General features: G+C 37.9%; 1 protein-coding gene across 4 annotated transcripts in view; it reads right to left on the bottom strand.

Annotated features, from left to right (window-relative positions):
• Positions 1-23374, bottom strand: part of SEMA5A (semaphorin 5A) — a 313729-nt gene that overhangs the window by 216278 nt on the left and 74077 nt on the right. For all 4 annotated transcript variants that reach the window (XM_036406161.2, XM_036406172.2, XM_036406169.1 and 1 more), the window contains one exon: positions 16028-16119. The gene's annotated coding sequence lies outside the window, so the exon portion shown is untranslated. The remainder of the gene's footprint in view (positions 1-16027; positions 16120-23374) is intronic.

Genomic DNA, 23374 nt, shown 5'->3' with positions numbered 1-23374 from the left:
CATTCAGGAAAAGAAAATCAGCAATTTTGAGTTCTAATATGCTTGATCTCACTGAATTGTACTGTGCTGTTTAATAAGGTGGAAACGTTCTGTTTGCGTAAAATAAACATCCTAAATGCATAAAACAAAGGACTGTTAATGAAAAGACACTCCACAATAACAGCAGTGTGCTCTACAAGCTACATTCAGAAAGCAGAATGGATAGTAAACCCTGGTCCCTTACATGACTAGCACCAGACTTCATAAGACATGGACAGTTCTAATCCTCATTCATTTAAACTAAAATAAATAGATCAAAGGCATAATACATCTGAGCAGTAAATTTAATAGTCAATTTTAGCTTCTTTGCTAAAATTTCTTAAGTTAATGCAAAAAAAGGAGAAGCTTTGAGGCAGTTAGATTCATATCCTTACCTTCCTCAGTAGTGTCTTATGATGTCATTTACCAATAAGAATCTGGCCCTACAAATTGCCTGTGGCTTACAACAGGCAGTATCTGGTCATAGAAATTCTGGATACTAATGTATGTAGTGTATAAAGCACTTGTTCCAATGTTTTATAGTTCATTTTCTGTAAGATTGATATTTATATGTATGATGCACTATTCTTAGACAAATTCAAGTAGTTTATGTGGGTTGTAGCGCTCCTATTCCTAATTCAAAGATCATACAAATGCACTACTAACAGCTACTTTAATTCAAATTTCTGTAAGATTATGTTTGTGCAAGCAAAATGAAGGTCTGATACCTTCATGAAGGTCTCAAAAATGTTTTTCTTGCACACAGTACAACAGCAAATACCCCAAGACCTAGGAATACAGTAATTCCATGTTAAACAAAAAAAACAAAAAAAAAACCCAAAAAAACCCCAAAAAAACAACAAAACTTTATTTCTCTTAATTTTGAAAGTCTCATAAATACTCATAAATGTGTGAATATAATAGAAAATAATTAAACAAGAATGAAATGAAACATTTGTACTGAAATCTCAGCCTTCTTTGTCTCTCTGGCTGTCAATGAAGCCCATGGTCTTTATGTAACCAGGGTTCCATATCCCAGCCAAGTTTCAAAATAAACCAGCTCTACTCAGCAAACACAGCAAAAAGATAATCCTGTTTCTCCAGGAAGAAAGAAAAGGACCCCCACCCTTCATCCAAATATTAAATACACAAATAGTTATGGATGGCTTGGTTTCCATTACAAAAAGGATACTTAATTTCATGGGACTAATAGTAGTATTAGTAAGGACTAAGATATAAATTATGTAAATGTCTGCTATCTTGTACCCTGCAGGCATCAAGAGGACTTCTCCCACCTGTCCCCTGTGAGCAAACCTCAGTAGCAGAAACAAAGATTTCTTCACAACACCACCTTTCCTTGGCCTCTAAATCCAAAAGGCATTCACTTTCATGACAGACTACTTACATGCCATAGGTGGTCTCTGACACAGTTGTTTGCATGTTATAGTCATGCTGTGGAAGAATTTTGGGGTCAAAGACTTTTTTCTTTACTAGCTGAACTCTTCCTCGCACTGCATGTATCTCACATGGCAAAAACTGAGACAGGAAACACTCTCTCATTTAGAATATCCAAAAACAAGGGGAAAGGAGGAGGAAAAAAGAATGGTGTGAATACACTTCTGACCATGCATCTCAGAAAAAAAAGAGTAACAGCCTAAACTACTCTCTACCTCAACCTCTAGCTGTTTATGTGTATTGCACTATTTTATTAATTTAAGTCTATGAATGATTTTGATGTATTTTTATTACATTATTGTAGCGAACTGTGAGGAGAAGCTTACTTGCAACAACTTGGAGGAGAATCTTCAGAGGCCCTAACTGACAGAAGAACAGTAAATCAAGGCAGTAGATAAAAACCTTATCACAACTTCTTTAAGTTTCTACCCATTTCACTACACCAGTTAATGCATGGAAGGAGAAAGGAGTCTGGAGACTGCACCTAATACACTGCTAGAGTAAAAAATAAAAAATGTATTTTTTAAAGATGCACAAACAAAACAAGGAAAACCAACAAACCAAAACTCTTCCCCCAAGAACCAAAAAACCCATACAACCTCAACCCTCGCAAAAAATACAATTAAACCCCCTACAAAGAAACATACACCTTTCAACATACACCCATAGCATGAAGCAATGAACAGACACCTTAGAAAAGACTTCAAAACTCTATCTTTTCTCACAGAATTTGTACAGGCTGGATTGCTCCCTTCTGTACATCCTTGAGCCAGGACCACTGCACCAGCTCCATCGCTGCCCAAGACAGCAGCTGTAAGAGTGAGCCTGTGGAAGCAGCTACACAGACCTGAGACACTGCAACAAGTCAGAAGACTTGAAGCAGACAAAGTAATCTTTCCTGAAATCACGCCCTCTCCTCACTGAAAGTGCAGCTTTCATGCCAAGAAGGGATAGGTAGCCTGAAGCAATATGGCAAGACAAGACAAAGCCAAGAGAACGCTGAACATGAAAAGAATCAGCCAGTTTCCTTGATTTCTGTATAATTTCCATATGTAAATCTCTCTCAACAATGACAATAATGGTCAGGTCAAAACTCCTCAAAACATATATCCAAATAGTGACAACGACCAGCTTTTTAACTATTGCCAAATATTGGCACATTGACCTGTCATTTGCATAACTTTGCTATCAGAGACCTTTATTCACACTTTCAATAAATTGCATGTTACAAGTTTGTAAAACAATCTGAAGACGCAAAATAAAAAAGAAAGCAGAAGAAGCAGCACTATAAGATGCAATTTATTTCAATATACTATTTTATTCCTGTATGTAAAGGGTCTTGTGCACTTATTCTATCCCTCATTCCCTGTCTTTTGATCCAGCATGCCTAGAAGAAATATAAAGATGAATGAGGCCCATTAGGCAAAGGTATTATATTTTACAAATGTAGCTTTTGGTTTCTCCAACAACAGTAATTGATAAAGAAAAAACCGAGCTAATCAAGATTTTCTGTTTCAGCTGAACTAAAAAAAGAGAAAAAGTGTGCACAGCTAAGCATGCAAGGCAGGTAACTGCTACTGCTAGGTCCAAGCAGATTCATTTAAAGACTATTCCCTACAGGCACTGAAGTCATACATATAAAGTCAAATAATCAGGATGTCAATGTTTCTAGATCACTTAAAGTACACTGTGTTGAAAGTACAATTTACCTCTGAATTATAAACTACATTTTCCTTTGTTCAATCAAAATAAGCCACCTGTATGCAAAAGCTGCCACACTAGCTGCAGCTGTTCCAAAGCAAGATGCTTTCAAATAACTATCTTTGCTGATTCTGTAAGTGATAGATTTAAGCTACACTTTTAGTAAAAAGATGAAGTGAGTCTATGTCAATATAAGTGTACAAACAGCAAGTTTTGGCATGGTTAAAAGATGCCAGTTTCAGAACAGGTACTGGGTATGGGCATTCACAAGCAGGTCTGGGGTTTCTTTGCATGCACACCAGTGTTTACTCTTGTAGATACTGCTCATGTAATTTGTTGCAGGAGACTCATTCCACTTTCCCTGGGCACTTTGATCCACATCTTTGCAAAACAGTAAAGATTTGGAAAAAGAATTGCTCATGTGAAGTAACTACTCCAGATGACCTTTTTGTGCTAGTACAAGCCTGGGGGAAAAGTATTTAACTAATGGAACAAATTGCACATTCTATTGGTTCATGACAACAGAATTATGAGTACAAAGAAAGATGTCGTCCCATTTGCTACTGCACACACTTTAAAATAGTAGTAATTATTTCATCTTTGGTCATGACAATTTTATGAAAAATACCTAGTTTGTCTACTGTATGGCTAGTGGTACTTTTTTTACAATTTATTAAAAGAAGAGAACACTTGCTTGCTGCTGCAAGTGACAAGAAAACAGGAACTGTTGTTTCCTCTTCACCAAAAAAAAGGCCACACTGCTGTGTATCACTAGTAAGCATGTAGACAAATCAAGAAAGAGGGCATCATGAATACCACTGCAATGGAGCTCAGTGCCTCTTTCTGTAATTCTTCTTGATTTTTTTAGAGCCAAACTCCTCAAACCAATGCAAAACATTTGAGAGGAAGATTGTTAGAGAAAAGAACACTGTCACCACACCTACCAAAAAATTTAGCTAAATTCTAAGGCAATGTGTATGCTTTCAATTCACCAGTAGTGACAAGCCCTAGAGCTCAGACGAAAAAAGGGATGGAGGCCAGGAGCAGGCATCAAGAGGGCTCTTTCAAAAAAACAAGAAACAAAAAAGCCAAAAAAATCCCCCAAGCAGTTGTTTTTACTGTAGCACATACTATTTCCTGTCAAATGCACGAAAACCCTGAACCTATACCTCTTTATAGTATAATTACTTAGAAATACATTCCTTACTCAGTATACCTTTAGAAAAACAATTTGCATATCAGTCAGATACACAATTAGATTAGAGCAATAGCTCAAAGATCACCTCACTAAACATTGAGATGAGACTGGAAGCTACAGATCTTCTTCAGTGAAATAAGCCAGCCATACACCATCAAGTGTTATCACTGGACCCAGCAATGGAGACTGTTTACTATGCAGCAGAGTAGCATATTCTAATTTGTATCTGCATAAAGTGAGAGTCAGCTTCAATTAAAAAAATGATTACTGAGTTCCTTCAACTTTTTTTTAATACTGTCATTCACTTCTGCAGTGGCATGAATTTTAAGTTCTGCAAGAGGCAGACAGCCATCAGCTGTCATGGACTAGCACAGTCAAAAATCAGTCCTTGAATTCATAGTGACATTCTGCCAAAAGACAGCTAATATCTGTAGCTAGGGGTGACAAGTCATAAAACAAGAATCTGTCATCAAAGCTATTTCCCCAGCACTTCTCCCAGAGCTGATATTTGTGATTTCAGCAAAGGAAGCACTACTTCAAGAACACTGGCCTGAGTGAAGGTAGGAGTTTGTAACAACACCTTGGAACTCAATTATCACATTGTAGGCTTCTCTGCCTCATCAGTGGGGTGTAGAGCCCGTGGAGCTCAGCCCCCTGAGCAAGCGTACAGGCCAACCCAGCAAGACCATGCAGGCAAGAACCACAGGCTATTTAGGGTAGGAATAAAGTCAAATCAGCACAGACTAAGCCCAAGTTCCAACAAAATCTCAGCACTTCTTTTGAAATCCCTTTTTTTTTTCTTAGTTATCCAATAGCTCCTTAGCCTTTTTGATATCCTCCCAAGATACAGATTCCTACTTAAAGTTTCCTTCCACTCATATGTAGTGCCTTGTTCTAGTCATTGAGAGAGCCTTTCCCCAAACCACGCCCAGAACATCCACTGAACTCTGATCCTTAGACTGCCCATCACAAACGAGGCAATAAAAGGAAGGATACTCCACCTCTGACAAACTACAAAGTCAGCAAAGTTTTCTTTTACAAAATAATGGGAAAAAATGAAATGGTAATGATTTTTGCAAATAAAAGTCTGAAAAGTGAAAGAAGAAACAGAAGAGGTTTAACAAAGGAAAGGCACGACGTGAAAGTGATCCAGGAAAGGCCAAAAGTGTCAGCTGGAGCAGGAAAAGGAAATGGAGAAGGAAAAACTGTAGCAAATAAGGGATCAATGCACAGAGCCTTGCATTTCATCTTCTCTTTTCTCTCTACACAACACTTGCCTGCTCCTTTTCCAGTTGGTACTATTATTGACAAACCAAACACATTTTCTTAGGGCCCAACAGACTGTCAACACCATCATGACATGGAACACAAGCTGTTCTGTAGGAAAAATACAGTTTCAAGTGCTGAGAGTAACAGGAGTTCAGAACAGAGCCCGTACAACAGGGCCCCCGTTCATTTAAAAAAATTACAGAGTTTCAAAATGGGGTCAGGAAGACCTTCAGAAAATTGACCCATTGCTAGCTATAAAATATTTAGAAACTCCCATTTTGCAGTGTGAAATTCAGGAACTTCCTGAGCCTAAAACTGAAACAATGTTCTGGGAAAATCCCACTTGCTGCTTGCTATGGTCTTACCCTCTTTCTGAGCCATGTGCTATCTACTCCTAAGACCAGATGCTGGGCTGGATGCCCCTCTGACCAAGTACAGTCATGTTTCCATTTTCTGCTAAGGTCTGAGTCTCATACTGCAAGCTTTTCAGTCACAGAGAAAGTGAATTTTGAAATTTCACCAATGAGAATTAAGAATCTATGTGGGACCAGGGTCACAACTACAAGTAAAGCTGTGACTTAATTTACATTAACAATGTACTGAAACTTCATTATATATAAAATACTCTTAAATTACAAAAGCTTGTGTTTTGAAAGCTGTCCAAAAAACTAAAAAAACACTAAAAAACCCATTTAGAAACATAGCTTGATTGAACTAAAAGCACAAGTTCAGGACTGGGAGATGGTCAAATCTGGAAGATGTACAAAAGTAGTTTCAAGCAAAGGCAAAGTTAATTGAAGCAGGTAAAAAAAGAGGCAATAAGAAAGTAATGCAAGCTTAGCTGTTGCATTCTATATAAATTGGGAAAATGCCACAGAGAGACTGGAGTCACATGTGTTGAATAATTAAAAAAGAAGATCATCGCATCACAGATTATTGCTGTAGCCATCTGGACATACTATTTTATATTTGTAAACTGTACTAAAAAGTGTGCCAAAATTTGCACATGGATGTAAAGAGAAACCAGAAGGAAGACCATGATACAGCAATTTCAAATAGCTGGGTTTTTTTTTTTTAATTATATCCAACTTAAAACAATTCTCTGTCATTTAGTTTATCACTGCATAAAAGTACTTGACAGTACCTGGTATTTAGCTCTCATAGAAACTTTATATAATACATTTTAAATGTGAATCAGCAATCTAAAGGACAAAATTTTACTGTTAAAACAAAACTGTTAGTGGGTGTTCTGCACATTAATACTAGGCAAACTTCCAAAATAAAGATTATATTAAAGCAGTTACTACCATAAAGAACTACTGGAAAAGTTCCAAAGTGTCACAAAATGACTATTGTGACAGCCTACTTCAGTTAGATAATAAAGGCAACTTCATCTTCTTGCAGTAGGTTCAGTCCTGAAGGTCTTTGGTACAGTTTTAAAGGGCACTGGGTATTAAATAAACACTTCTCAGCAAATGCAGGGTGGTGCAGAACTAAGGCAACCAAAATACAATGGAGGAGAGCACAACTTTTATGGCAAATCCACTCAGCCCCATGGCCTCACCTGCCAATGCATTTCAGACTCCCAACTCCTCTCAACTCCCAGCTAATTACCAGCTTTTGATTTGTTTCTTTCTATCAATAACCAATATATTCTGCTTTCACAGGTTTAGCAGACTGATATGAAAGACAAGGAGAGGTAAGGCAGCTCAGAGCTCCCATCCCACATCTCTGCTACAGAGCACTCCTGTTCCCCACCTATTCATTTATGTGTGGCTTTTCTATCAAGGTAAGCATTCAAAACACACAGGTATCTCACCAGGCTTCTGGATTCTTTCACCAGTTCTTAGATAAGCAACAGAGGGATCCAATGGGATAGGTGGCCTGAACCATCCAATGGTTCAGTCTGCACAGATTATGCAAATTAGTACAAATAATATACAATTAGTATCAGATAATGACAGAATGGCTTTGGTTAAAAGTGACCTTTAAAGATCACCTAGGTCCAACCCTGGTCAGGGCATCCCATAGGCAGAGACACCTCCCACCAGAGCAGATTGCATAAGGGACAAGTAGGCTGCTACTTCACTTTGTAGCCCTTTAACACTACCATGCAAAGATGATGATTTATTTAATTTATACATCAACAAGATTTTTACCACACACTACAGAGATTTGACACACACATGAAAGCACTGTTTAATGTTTCCTCTAATCCCATGATTAACTCCCATGACTATAAGCAAAGGGGGTTCCCACCAATCCAAATGACACTCTTCTATATCAGACCTTGCATATAGATCTCTGATTCAGTTAGAACTGCAACAGAAAAATCAGACAGTTCCTCTCTGCATCAGTTCTGTCTTCTGAAGATGTTAATCAGAAACATAGGGAACCCTGACAAAGCTATCAGAATCCTGGAATAAGAAGCCAGAAGGAAAAAAAATTGTTTCTGTTAGATCTTTCTGAAAGTTCATCCACATTTTTAGTTACTCACTAAATCCTGTAGTAAGATACAGATATTTTAAAATTTCTGTGAAATAAAGTTAATAAATCTTTTCTTGAAATAAACCATGTAAAATTAAAAACAACGGAAGGCACAAAGATTTTCAAAGACCATCCTATAGCTGAAATATCCAAACCATCAGAGTTTGCAAAAACAAAAGGTCAAATTCTTTATTACTACAATGCTTATACTCAAGACCCCATGTATTCCCATACAGAGGTTTTACACAGATGAGGAACATCCCTGCACATGCCTGAACCTTGTAAATACAAACTTGCTTATTTTTTACTAGATCTTAAAATATATCACAACATGAAAAAAAAAAAAGAAGGAAAAAAAAGAGAGAGAAAGAAAAAGTTCTTCTAAAGAGAATAAATCATAACTTTATTTTCTTCCTTCAATACAATGGTTAAAAATTTAAGTTATATTTTTAAGTATGTTTAAAAGTAGTAAAACTTGACACAACAGAACTCATATACTATCTGGTGTAATGCTCTCAATGTGAAACAACAAATAAGGAGATGTCAAATAGCCTAAAGTTAAATGAGGAATGAATGGCTCTTGACTTACTTGTTTCAATAAAGGAAAACCTCTTGTGGGTTTTCTTCAGAGCATACACTGTCCTGCTCTGTGTATTTGTGTCTCAAAAATAATGATATAAATACACTCTATTTTTTCCCGGCCTGAAAAATCCTCTTATTTTATTTAGATTGCTTTAATTTCCATGGTTTATCTAATTCTTAATGATAATGATCTTTGTAATGATTTCCATTTACAAGCTTTCAGGAAAAAAATCTATTCCCTAAAAAAAAAAAACCAAACTAACAATGTTGTGAAAATTCAATTTCTTTAGTGACATCTATCCCGATGGTTGCTCAGTGGCTGACAGCTTTCATCAGTCAAAGACTAAATTACATGAAGTGTCACTGATGTCTCCATCATATACAAAATGACTTTGGTAGCTTTGTAGCCATCATTTTTCATTTATCACTTTGGAATCTTATAAGCATACAGTATGTATGCACAGATTGCATACACTGAAACATAGCTCTGACTGCTCCTTTTGAGGAATCCACACTTCAGAGACCAAATGTGTCAAGGTCACCCTCAGCCCCTAAATAGAAACACATAGGATGATTGCATCTTTGCTCAGATTTTACTAACAGTAAAGGCATAGATTTAGCTTTCTTGGGCTGATTTGTTTGTATCCAATTTTTCTAGAACCCCCACAGCTGCTTAAAGGGAAACTTCCAGACCATCCCTTCATTTTATGCCAAGGCTGGATGACGTGCAGTCTCCAGAATCCTTAGTGCTGCCCGAGAGTACCAAAAATATATATTATATATACACACCCCCAAAACATATACAGAAGGACCTGTACACATTTTTGTGCTTCCCTACTCCATCCACCCTCATCCTCCTAGTCTCTGTAGACCTCAGTTCCTCTCCTTTTTAAGGTAACCAAAACATGCTGTCATCAGCAGAAGAGGGTATTCATGTAAACACCAATAAAATGCTAAAACACTACATTTCCTTTCCTGCATCTGCTTTTATTTCCTTTCTTCACCTGACAGTGGTACTAAAAATGCTCTCAAATATTAAAATCACACAGTCTCAATCTCTTCAACTGTAAGCTTTTTGCAGTTATAATCTTTCTCGTCTATTTACTAAGTCTCTGCATTGATGTCAATTGCACATTGCTACAGAAAGACGTGTTGTTAAATCTACTTCCAGGACCACGGTCCAAGATCAAAGCTCTTGAAGGAATACCAAAACAAAAAAAACTAAACAAACAAATGAAAAGGAATCCTTGGAAATGGTGTCTACTAATAGCACAAGGTAAAACACAAGTGCAATAAAATATTTTACAAATAAAACCTTCCCTTTGGCTGTGGGTGTGGTGTTGAAGAGTCAGAGCAGAAAAGTGTCACTTTATGCAGCAGTGGTGCAAATACATACAAGTATCACAGGTATGAGAAAGGTCTATGGAATCTATTGCGGGAATTAAAAACAAAGAGCCCAGAGGGAAAATGTTGAAGAAGAAATGCCTTTGCCCTGGGTACCTCATGCAATGATAAAATGCAGGATTTGATCTAGAGAGGTTCAAAAAGAAAAGGGACTGGACACACAAAAAACCCCACACCCAACAAGGAAACTTGCATACATTGTATACAACTGGCCACGTAAAAACTGGCAATTTCTGGCAGCGTTAGGAAATGCGTAACTTGAGAAGACAGACATTTAAGTGAGAATGATACTCAACTTAGCAAAGAGTATTACTAAACTTCCTAGCATGATGTGGTTGCTATGCTCTACCCCTGCATGCTTCCCCCCAGAGAGAGGATGGGACTCTTTTTGAGGTGCACATTTGGATACAGGAACGAATTCCCCCCATCCTTTCATACATGGCCAACTTCTTCTCCTGTCACATGCCACTTTCACCATGATGCTGATGGGACAGCAGAGCGATCTAGCAGAAATCCTTACATTGCTAATGTCACCATGATGCATTCTGTTTCTTTCACTACAGCCCTACCAATTTCTACAACCAATAATACAGACACACACAAACACCTCTTTTACAGAAGAAATTCAGGGTAGAGTTCATAGCTCTGCTTTTTTAAAAGACACAAACCTGTATTTATACTGTAATAAACACACCATGTAGAAAGATGTTGAAAAAAGAAATTGAAACACGTTGCTTTTACTGTGAAAAATCTTTGCAAACCTTCAGTGCTCTGTAAACAACAAATAACTGAAACAGAGGTCATCTCATCAGGTTAACCATGAGCTGTGCTGCCAAGATAGAGAGTCTGCTCCAGCTAGGCTGTGCTAGCTAGTACATGGATTAACAGGGATTTCAATTTCCAGGGCTGTCAATCTTGCATGCTTTCCAGCACTGGATTTCACCACATTTTATAAAGATACAATCTGAATTCTGAGTGAAAAATAATTCAAACTGCTTCAGCATCATTGCCAAAAGGGCTTCCAGAGCAAACAGATTATACATATTTTAATGCACACACTGCGAGTAGAAAAATCTCTGTCATGCGAAAAAAAAAATATAAATCCACCAAACATGGATCAACAGAGGCGGTTCAAAAAGTCTTGAAACAGTGCCCTTTTCTACAAATTCTTATGACATTTTCAATCATCACAACAAGAGAAAGCATCCCATGAGACTTTAGGCTAATGAGAGGTATCTGGAATAATTAAAGGTAGCATCTCTATTGGAAGGAGTGTGACCTAAAGGAGGGCAGTTGTGCCAGTGGGGGGGGGGGAAGCTGAATTTTACCCCTAACTAGACTTTAAAGCATAAGAAAAAAATAGAAAGATTAAGATTATAAATCAAAGATCATTTAGTTTCACACCAGGTGTTAAAACCCTGCTTCTAGATGCCATTAATCTCAGAGATTTAATTGGCTTTAATGGGAAGAGTCTCATTCTCTGCAGCAAGAAACAAAGAGTTTTCCATTAGGCACAATGACCTCATCCATCCCTCCCTGATCCTTCTTCACCTCATATGCAGATTCAAGCACAGCCCAATTCATCACTTCAGTACAAAGCTGTTTGCAGCTCAGTGATCTGCAGTTATGCTACACACCAGGCACAAAGTTCCTAATAGAGAATGAAGTTCCTTCTACTCTGAAATTGCTATTGCTGCATGCAGATTTCTTGTAACAAAGAACAACTACTACTAACAAGCTTTTCATTGTTATGCTTCATCTGTTAAAATTCCACAGGTCCTGCACAAAGGGAAACCCTCATCACTACACACACAGAGCCACAAGGAAGACACCAGAAGAGTCAGAAGCCCAAGAGGAACTTTTCTTCATAAATGGATGAGGTCAAAGAATTAGGTGGGTGGAGAAATGGTTGACCTAAGCATTACTTTAAATTGATAATGACTTGTGTTATATAATTCTTCTTATTTCCCTTTTAACTGCTCTTATTCTGCAATTCCCATCCATCCATATCTAACCCACACCTTTGTATCCCCTCTTGCCAAGAAAAATACTCTTTCCTCAGGACTGTACATTACTATTTGAAATTTTGATATCATTTTTGTCTTTCCAAGTCTTGGCCAAGTTACTTAGAAATTCTCAGTCTCCATTTCAGCTTCTTTAGATTCATTTTTGCTACTGTTTTAACAAAATTAATTTTTGCCAAGAGCAACTAACTTCTCTGACCTAATAAAAAAAAAAATCCCCTTCCAAATTCTTTTTGATTTCAAGTCCCCTTGGAAGGATTCCCAGAGGAAATACGCATACTGGTAGAGGAAGTTGGAACACTCTTCAATACTTGCATGGATCCATCCATCTCACATGCGTAAACCACTGATGGAAAACTAAACATAGCTGCTTTCATTACCAGTATCCACTCCTCTCTAAGCTCCTAAAATTCTGTTAACTCTTCAGAACTTTATTCAGTAGTTCCTCAACCTTGTTTACATGTTTTCATTCAACTCCTTAAGATCAATTCACCTACTTTCCTCTAATTTTCTCCCATGACCATCTTCCTTCCAATAACCTGATCTGTTCCAGACATTTAAACTGCTATCATTATGACATGCTGTCACTTTTAGCCTCTCCCCTTTGATCATGATAATATAACTCCAATGCTTTTCTTCTCAAGTTAATTCACAAGCACAAAAGAATCTCCAAATTTATCAGCGGTTTCTCCTTCTCTTTGTACTTCCTTTAGGCATTGCAATTTCATCTTGCTTATCTCTTCCCTTGAAGTTTACTGTCTCTACACCAAAATGGGTCTCACTAGAACTCACAGATTGAGAAAAAGTGTTCTGGTAATTCCTCGCTCCCTGACAGGCACTACAGACTGCACAGAGAACAGGGTAAACAGAGATTTTTTGACTAAGAATTGAACTCTCAAAGAAACAGCTTGAACATATTAAAGCAAATTTAATTGTAATTTATCAAGTGCCAAAACAAGATTAAAAGGATTTATCTTAAAATGAGGGAAAAGGCTCCAAGCTCTGTGGGAGACCTCAAATTACATAACAGCTTAGCATTTTTTAAAATAGTGTTAGTAACAGAGTTCTCTTCTGGGACTGCACCCTGCAACCTTACTGTTTATAAGACAGCATTGAAGAACCACCACAGTGGGTCAGGCTGGCTGTTTAACCCAACAGAAATGACAAAACCAACTCAGACAAAACATCCAGCCTGACCTACTACTCCATCTTCAGAAGCAGCTAAGAGCAGATGTTTAGAGCAGCCACAAGCAAAAATTCTCTTTCACTCTCCCCAAAACACTTCATACTTTCCCTAATTTGCAGCTCAGTAATTTTCTTATCTGGGGATAGTACCTTTGTTTATCAATTCTTTTTTTTTTTCTTCCACCTCCTTTTCCTTATTTGTTCAGAAGCTCTTTATACCCATGCAGCACACACATCATGTTGTGGCAAGGAATTTCAGAACTTACACACTATGCAAAAAAAAAAAAAAATCCCAAAACAAAACACTTCTTTTCCTAGCTTTAAGATTGCTCCCTGCCTGTTTCAGCTCATCTCTCTTCTAATACAAAAATTAGGTGGCATTGAGTATTCATTTCTCATCCACACACCTCACAACTCCTATAATTTTGCAAACACCTAGCATTAGGACCTGGTCATTCTCTCTTTTCCAGTCTGGAAGCTCTCATCTAGTTAGTTGTTCTTGCATGGAATACTGTTCCATTGATGTCTTCTGCATCCTGCTACCCTTCTTTGTTTTTGTTGCCTTTCTCTGAAACTTTTCCTGTTCTACTTCACTTGTTCTGAGATAAGGAGACCAGGACAGCACACCATCTTTAAGACACAAACACTTCACAGATTTAGAAAGTGGTCTAATATTTCAATTTCTCTCCTCTTAGAGTAATTCCTGATATAAATTTGCTTCCCAATTGCTCCTAAAATATAGAGGTGATTTTTTCAATAAATTGCTGCTTATAGTCCCAAGGCCTCAAGCTAACTCAAAATACTTTAACATTACTGATCCTGAATTTCTTCTATTATTTTAATGGCCATTTGGTTTTACATAGTTCTTTTGTGTTTGTTTCAGTCTGCCCCCTTTTTTTTTTTTTACCTTCTTTTGTCCCATAAAACTTAGTTTCAGAAATAAACCTTGTCACCACACTTTTGTCCCAAGTCACTTATAAATATGAAAATACCCCCGGGCACTCACAGAGCTATCTATGGAATCCATTGGTGATTTCCAACACACTTTTCCCCTGAAGCTTTTTTCCTTACCATTTAAACAATTATTAAAACAGTTAATAAGTTAATAACACAGTCCTCCTCCTTAACTTGTGCCTGTTTAGTTCCTTTAAAAAATTTTCAAGAGAACTTTGAATATGAAATCAATTTTCATCATTTAGGTAGTACAATACATCCAACGATGTCTTTCACCTGCATGCCAGTTGTCTCCTTCAAAGACCACAGGCCATTTCTGTGATTTGACTTCAAATCACAAAAATTCTGGCTACATAAGATCTCTGGGAGTCCTCCAGTCAGACAGTCTGTCTAGCCATTAAAAGCCACAGAAGATCAGGTCAGCCATAGCACTGTACAGCTAAGACTTGAAAGCTCTACTAGTAGAGGTGCCACCCCCACCTCAAACCCATGTCTTATTCAGTGCTGCACTACACTCCTACAGAAAAAGGTTTACCTACAATGTCCAATCAGAACATTTCAATCTGTGTATGTTAACCTCCTGCTATTGGTTTGCCAGAACTAGGAACTTTGGCTCCATAATCTTTGTAAACATCCTTCAAGTAGTTGAAGGATAATATTAACCTGTTCACCAGGTCTTAAACATCCTCTTAATCGGGCTTTAATTCACAGAAATCAACCCTTTCTCAGTATCTCCACTGTAATACTCAATGCTCTTTCTAAAACAGAGATACTAATCTAATTTTTTAATTAATCCACTCAGTTTAAACAGGTGACTCACTGGTTTTTAGACTCCCTGAGTCCATATGAACGCTTTCTGAAATGTGGTATGAAATTAGACATCTTCAAGTATTCAACTGGCGAGACACTTAAAAGCAAGGGGCTGCATACCACAGTCAGAAGCTGGTCTATTTCACTCTACCATTCCTAAAACAACTGGGCAGACTACATCTGGACCTGCTAAACTGAGAACATTAAATTAGTTAAAGAAAGGCAATCTCCTAAATCTAAGAAGGTTTCTCCTAACCTAAGAAAGTTTCCAAAACAGGAACCACTCCGCACTTTTTAGTGGTGAGCACATACACACAAGAATTACTAAGTTTTCTGCCATAGCTTTATCTTGGATCCTTGCTGCCATAGAGTCATTACACACAGGCCACACAGAGTCTCCAGCTGGCCTCCTGCTCTTGGTGTGGTTAAAAAAGCATTCATTAACTTCTGTTTAGCCAGATAGGGGAACGTTTTGGTTTTATTTCCTTCTTTGAACATAGACACAGCTTTTTTTAAGATTTTCTCTTGCTTTTAATAGTCTCCTCTACCTGGTCATTTAGCTATACAGGCTTCCTTTTCCTAAGATGTTTTTAGACTGATGTTCAAGTGTTTGTGTGGAGCCTCCAAAACAGCATCTTGAAATAGTGACCTTCAAACACATTACTCTTTCAAAGTCACTGTAAACAAACATCCCCATTTTTACATAGTTTCCCTTTTTGAGGTTAAGCACAATTCAAGAGAGGTAAGAAGAGAGGAGAATTGCAGGTTCTTTTTCGTTCGTTCCTCCCACTTCCATTTGATGAATTTCCTTAGCTTAGGGAAAAGAGAGGCAGAACAACTGTAATGGTCTACAAAGTCACATCACAAGTCTTTTTTCCAGACATCATCCCTCCATGACATTATCATCTACTGACTGAACAAAATACAGTCTCTTACCCACCTTTTAGTCACCATCCCTCTGTAATCATATACTGCTTCTGTTCAGCGTTTGTGCAGAGCCAAAGTGGGGTCCTGGGTCTACGTTGGAGGCTCCTAGGAGTTAAGGAAACACAGAAGAGAGATAATAGATATTGAGGAGGCAGCTCATCAGCAATTCTCAGACATTTACTGCAGACATAAAACATGTCTCCCAAGCCAATAAATTAGAAATGTAAGGCACTTTAACTACACAATGTGAAGAAGAAGCAAATGGAAAGAGATTGAAAAAAAAATCATTTTTTAAAATACCTGGCAGCTTGGGATGAGAATCAGAAAAGGAATATTTGCTGCAGAATTACCAAAATCCACGAGACATGAATTTGAGAAAAATCCTTACTATAAAATTTTGCCTTGGTGCCTTAATAGCACTAAAATTAAATGTGTCTAATACACAGACTTAAATTTGTCCCTGAGTAAAATCCATAACAAAATTCAGGTGGGTAAAACTTCAGTATTCTTCCACCTTTCCATAAAACAAAGTTCAAAAGAAAAACATAGTTACTCTCTAATATCTCAAAACAATACAAAAGGCATTTTCGCGAGAGCGATGCACCATTAAGGACATTTCAAGACATTAACCCATCTTGTAGGAATGACAAATACAAGATAAATATTCAAAAAATGATCTTGCTTTTATTTATTTATTGAACCAAATAAAATACTGCTAATCAATCATGTGCTATCTCTACGTGAAACAGCAAGACAGGAATCCCATAGCAGTTTCCTGCTCTCAGCACCTCAAGAAAAAGGCACTTCACAAGAAAAAACAGTAGTCCTCTGTCCAATTAAAGCATTAGTTTCCTCGATTGAGAACGTCTACAGAACAGAACAAACACACCAGCAATCAACAGCTCACCCTTGAACCTAAACAGAGACATGAGGCAAAAAAGGAGTCATTGTTCCGCTCTGTTTACTCACTTATATGAAATGACTGCACTAGATGACTGGAAGTGTTTGTGATTTTTTTCCAATGCTTTCCTGACCTATGAAAGTCTCAGGAAGTCTGCCAAATGCATAACCATAGAAATGTTTGGAAACATCATACAGCAAGAAGAACTCTCCAGACTGGACAACAAAGATTCAGATTTCTGTTTACCACATCAAAATTTCTCAAGAATCTCATTCTCCCTATCATCAAGTACTTCAGATTACAATTTACATATTTTATCCCAAATTAAGAATTTTATCATATCATTTATATCATATGTGCACATATACAGACCTCTCTGTGAAATTCAGCTGTAGAAGTTGCCAAAAACAGATTTAGATGGTGTTCTCCAAGGCACAGGGATCAAGCAAAGCTGCAGTACATAAAGTCACTTTCAATTTCATAGACCAAGGTGGTAGGAGAAGCTTATATTTTCAACAAGACATTGCATCACCTTTTCTTTGCCTCCCACTTTTCAGAAAGGCAAGGACAAATTTAAAACTTGGAAGAGGACCAAATTCTGCTTTTTATACTACTGTGTACCAGACAATGCTCAAACACCTCAGCACTCAAACTACCAGTCACCAGTGCATGTTGATGACAAACTACTCTGAGACATTCAGTCTGTCAAGTAATTAATTATAACTGTTACTGTTCAGCAAGTTCTACAGACAACTACAAGCAACCCATCTCCAAGATGCAGTGTGCTAGTGATTTATGTATGCACTCACTACACCAGAATGAGCAGCTGAATTATTAGACTTTGAAACATTACAAAGAAGCCTGTATACCTCAATTTTTCCAAACAAGCCTAACACTACTAGTGTTTTCTATAAGCACCTGAACCTGCTCGCTTCGTGATTCTTATTTTTACATAAACATAACAGATTTTATTCGACCAAAATAAACGCTTGAACAAGGTTTCTTTTATTCTAATCTTAATAACCTAAACAAAACTGGAAAGCAGGGTATGAATCCATCTTATTGATTTAGAGAAAACATGCACACACACAAAAACTAATACATAAAGTTGAATTTCTACAGAGCCATGTCTTGCTTCCCTTACACTTCTTCATATGGCAACTCTGCAGTCCCGTGACTGTGGAAGCACTCTCATCAAGCACAATACAGTCCATGCTGTGGATAGGATAACACCAGAAACCACCCTGAGTATTCACTTATTTAAGCTAAAATTAGGTTAACTCAGTCTACACAGCCCACACCAAACCAGACTTACAGAAACTGTAAATAAAGCCACCAAAATTAGAAGTCTAACTAAAAAAAAAAAAAAAAAAAAAAAAACAAAAAAAAAAACAATTTTACTGGAAGGTATGCAATCATGTTTTAGTTTACTTTTGCTTTGGTTTAGCATCAGTTGCTAAAGTAAAAAGGGTAGAGTGGCTTTGCTTCATGCCTCTGTCTCCCACTCCTTCCTTTCAAAATGACTCTGGAATAGATGATCAGTTTCAGTCTAACACAAAAACTTCTATGAAAATGGTCAGGAAAAGCAACAGACAAACTCACTTCCCAAACAGCTGTTGTACCTACTCTCAACGACAAACACAGGTACAAAAGAAGGGAATTCAGCCATGGTACATTTTTACTTCCCAGAAGCCCACAAATTTAAAGGAATGGGGCAGCAAGGGGACTTCTGCAAATGGGTAAAAATAGACTTAGGTGTATACTAGGGGAAGGTTTCAAGACATCTTCACAAGATTTAAAGCAAAACACGTGGGAGTGCTGGTTCCTGCTGCTGATAGGATACAGCACAAAAGTCAGTGTTATGAGCAAGCAGTGTGATTGAATCTGGCAGGAGCACCGTGGAGAGCACAAACACATTTACCACCTTTGCTCTTACATGGGTGCAGGCACTGTGCTCACCTCTGTCTGCTACACCTGAAGAGATATTTGGCTCCACATGGAACTGAGCAAAGAAACGATCACAGCGTGTCTAGACACCGTGGCTCATCTGCACGCCGAGGCTTCCCACTTCTGCTGCAGCTGCACGGCGCTGCTCAGGCAGCGTGCCACAGCAGAACCTCGCCTCACCCAGACACCTGGGAGCTTGCCCAGGCACTCAGGATCTTCACACAACACCTAATGACAACCCCTGCTGCGCCTCACAAGACAAAAAAGGACACCAAGTGGGATGAGAACATGCCCGCTCCACATCATTTCACCAGCCAGCCTTGGCTTTTACTCCACAAAGTTGACAACCTGACTTAAGGATTCTGTTCCAAGTGACTGTGGATGATGTCAGTGAGGCTAAAGTAGAAGTGTTAGGGACACCAGGTAGATGGGGCTTTCCAGACTTCAGTGTTCTCAGCATCGATGCACAGAAGACCTGAACAAATATAAGTAAACTTCACTTACTAATTAAAATACTACTGAATACATTCTTTGCTTTTGTTGATATCTGGCAAGAAAGAAAATCTTGTCAAAACTGAAAATGTAGCAAAACTGAGAAAAGGAGAGGAAAACAAGAGTAAGAATAAAGGATAAAAATATTCTCCTTCCTCTTCCCTTCCCCCAAAACATGCCTGCATTATGCAAATATATCTTACTTTCAGGAATCAATCAAGGATGAACGGTTGCAACTGCAATCCACTACCTTGTGTTCCTTCTACAAATACTAACATTTCTCCTTATGATTTATGTTAGCAAATATTACTACTTATCTTTCTCTCTTCATGCTGAAGAGGTCCTTGCATTAGGAAAAAACTCTCCTTAAATCTAGCTTATTTGCTTGACTAAAGAATGCACACACAAAGATGGCAATTATTGAGCAGAATCTAGGCATAAGAAACATGAAAGAAATAGGAATAGCCTTCTTACAAATCAGCATTTTGCTTACTTGCTTTCCAAATCACAATATTGGGCAGAATAAAACCAAAATAAAATAAATGTAGGGATTTTTGGTGGGGGAAAAGCAGAACAAATTAAAAAAATCAATAACATCCTTGAACATGTCCCAGCCACCTCTGCTTGAGACCGCAGAACCAGCCCATACAAATGCATCCCAAACAGACAGACACCTGCAAACACACACTTCAAAGCAGAAGCTCAGTGTACAGAGTGCTGTGCCTGCTCCTGCTTCACGTGCAGGGCTGGGAAACTTCCAGGTCCTGACACATGTGTCTTCTGGTTCAACTCAGAAATTACATCCAAAACAGGAGCAGTACCTGGACTTTCTTAGGTTCCAGCTTTGTTCTCACCTTGCTGAGCACAAGCTCCCAGGCATGAACAACTGTGGACATGTGCACACACACACGGGCGCATGCAAATCACATGAGCAGTACATGTGATTCATCCTGACTTTGTCAGGCTGACCCCATAGGCATGGTAAAGTCAAAATAACCAGAACAGACTCCTTTAGGCCAAAATAGAAAAAATGCAGAGGCTGGAGTGCCAGGACAGGAATCATATTGCTAGCAGGAAAGCACAGACCAGAATATGTGAAGTTACCAGTCAGCCAGAGCTCTCTGGATGAAAATTACAGAAGAGAATGACATAACATTTATCTGGTTTAGCAGGAATTTGACTAATAACTCATTTAAAGCCACTGAACTTGCCCTGCTACTTGTTTTAACTCCATTGAGGTCAAAGTGACTGGACCTGTTAATATTCATTTAGCCTTTTAACCAACCACCACAGATTTATAGTCCAAGAGCAGCAGCACTTAGTTCTTCCAAAAACCCCACCATGATCCCAAAATAGTCATTTTTAAAGTATAATAAATTATTAAGACTTCTGAAAGAACAAACAGTATTACCTTGTTTAAAATGGTAGAGATGGAGAAAAAGAGTAATAAAAGAGAAATTATTGTGGTCTTGCTCCCACTGAAGTCATGTTTTTCATGAAGACTTCAAAGAGAAGGGAAAACATGGCCTTTATCCAACTTTCTGCAAATTACACAACTGAGCAATTTTATTCAAAATAAATCACTTCTGATACAACTCTGATCTCTCTGGTTTGAGAGCAAAACTTCTGAAAATCTTTACTCTTGAGTGTGACACTATTTATTCTTGTGATTCTCTGGTCTTTTACTGAAGTCTATAGTGCTCTGTTGCCACTGGTATTTGCTGCCTACATGTCTCCAACTTTTACAAAGTTTTTTGAACCCTAATTTCACTGGTGTGATGATCCAGGCAGACTTTTCCAGTTCCAAGATACTGACAAGAATAACGTTTTAGTACCTATCAGACAACACTGTTAGTACTGAGGACACAGAAGGCCAAGAGCGTCATGACCAGAGAAATCAACTTCATAATGCAAGTCAAAGAAAAGAGTTATTGAACACTGTAGCATATGTATACAAAATTTGTTTCTGTGTGTATTTCTACAAGACTTAGATAAAAACTAAATGTTCCTAGCATTTTTGGGTATCCTTAAGATGAAACTCAATAGAGGTATTGTATTTGGTTTGGAGGTTTTTTTGTTCATTTTGGTTTGGTTTTGTGTGTTTGTGCGCTTGTGCCTTTTAATATTGCAGAAGGATACCATGCAATGGTCTTCTTAAGAAATCTCCTTTCTTTTCCAATATGCAACACTGTACTGCTTCTACCTCTTCTACTATTTTCACCTTGTAAGATAAATAGTCTCAGCATTACTCCACCCACCCAGACAGGAGCACAACACTCCTGGAATACTCTTGGAATAAAATGTCATTCCTTTTCTGGAATTCTTCCAAGTAATTTCATGTCTTAACTGATTCTCTGATTTAAGTGACATGCTGGTAGCTGATGCCAGCATGTAAATCTTAAATTTCATTGATCATCATGTGTTCCAAAATCTATGAAAATTTGCGAAAAAATATCAAAACTGAATTCCGTGTAATTTAGTCTGCATGAGACAGCTGCTTCCTTTCTTTCATTAACCAGTGCATGGCTCCTCTATTTTCCAAAAGCAGCAAGTAAGCTAAGAAAGGTAAAACCAAAACTATGGATATCATGGAAGATCAGTCCTTAGCAAATGTATCTGTAAATATATAACCATAAAAATAATGTTTACTCTGACCTTTGGCAGAAGCCAGTGAACCTTTTCATTTCAGTTTTAAAAAATTCAAATAAAGCTTAGATGACAGACACCTCCTAGAGAAAAAAAAGTTCAAGCCCCAGGGAAGTCCTAGATTTTATTTACTATTCTGAAATACATTTGCTGTACTGCAGGATACCAGCTGATATGTTTTCTGTAGCATAATTAATTCAGAGACATCTGCTTGGTAGCAGACCAAGGATGAAGCTAGGGGTTATGAGACCTGGATTATAGTTCTCACTCAGGAACTGATTTGTGGTATATCTTTGAGAACCTTGATCTGACCCCATCCCCCCATTATAAAATGTGAAGACATCTTTTTTATATAACCCACGTTCTTCAAACAAAATGCAAGTTTTTATACATCTCAGCGAACTGCACTGGAAACACTGCAGTTCCAATTAAGACTGAACTCCTGAGGATAGTGACAATTACAGGAAACCTTTATGGTTGTGCTCTCTCAGAGAGCCCAGCTGCCTTCTGGAGAAACAGGACTGAACAGATTCATGTAGGTACACAGATGCCAAATAATAACAAAAAGGCTAATCCTGAATATTGCAGCTGCTGATAATGTTCACTGCCTAACAATGCAGAAAGTATTACACTCACTATTGCTTACAGCATGCATTGCTATGCAGAAAGAAAAAAAAAAGCAGTGGTATGTAGTCTGGGAGAATCCAAGATGATAGTCTGAAGAGGAAAATCCAACTCAGTGCATATAGCCTGAGGTTATTGGAAAAGTGTCTGCTAATATGCAGCAGACTCCCATAATTGTGCAGCTGAAGAAATAATATCCCAACAAAATGCAATTACAATGCACAGTGTTTAAAAACTCTGCCAGTTTTTACACGCCAGTTTATTCCAAAAGCTGGCTTATCCACTTTGTCAGTCTGAGTGTTCCAAAATTATTTAAAGAAATCATATCCATTCCATTTTAAGTACAGGAGATCATATTAAATCCTAGGTAGGTCTATAAATTTTATTTGTTATGTATCAGGGAAAAAAATTTACTTGTAATCTGCTTTTCCAAATGGGGGGGGGACTTCTTAAACCTTATGGGAAGGGGGGCTGGGGAGGGAAGTGTGCATGTACATTGGTTGGTACAACTCAAAGTTTATACCATTTAGGTTCCCAGCCCAAATGTACTGAAATCATTTATGATATGAGAGAGAGAAGTAGCAACAGTTTCTTTGTCTACAGGGCTTTCATATTCTGTGCTATTTTTTTTTTCTGGCTTTGATTGTTCTCCTTCAGTGATGGATGCATTCCCTTCTTCCATCTCAGCATGCATGAGACAAAGACAAAACTTAACATATCCATCACACTGCACACTCCATCTGGTACCAT

Source organism: Molothrus ater, chromosome 1 (genome assembly GCF_012460135.2).
Source record: "Molothrus ater isolate BHLD 08-10-18 breed brown headed cowbird chromosome 1, BPBGC_Mater_1.1, whole genome shotgun sequence".
Lineage (NCBI taxonomy): Eukaryota > Metazoa > Chordata > Aves > Passeriformes > Icteridae > Molothrus > Molothrus ater.
This window is presented reverse-complemented; position numbering and strand designations above follow the sequence as displayed.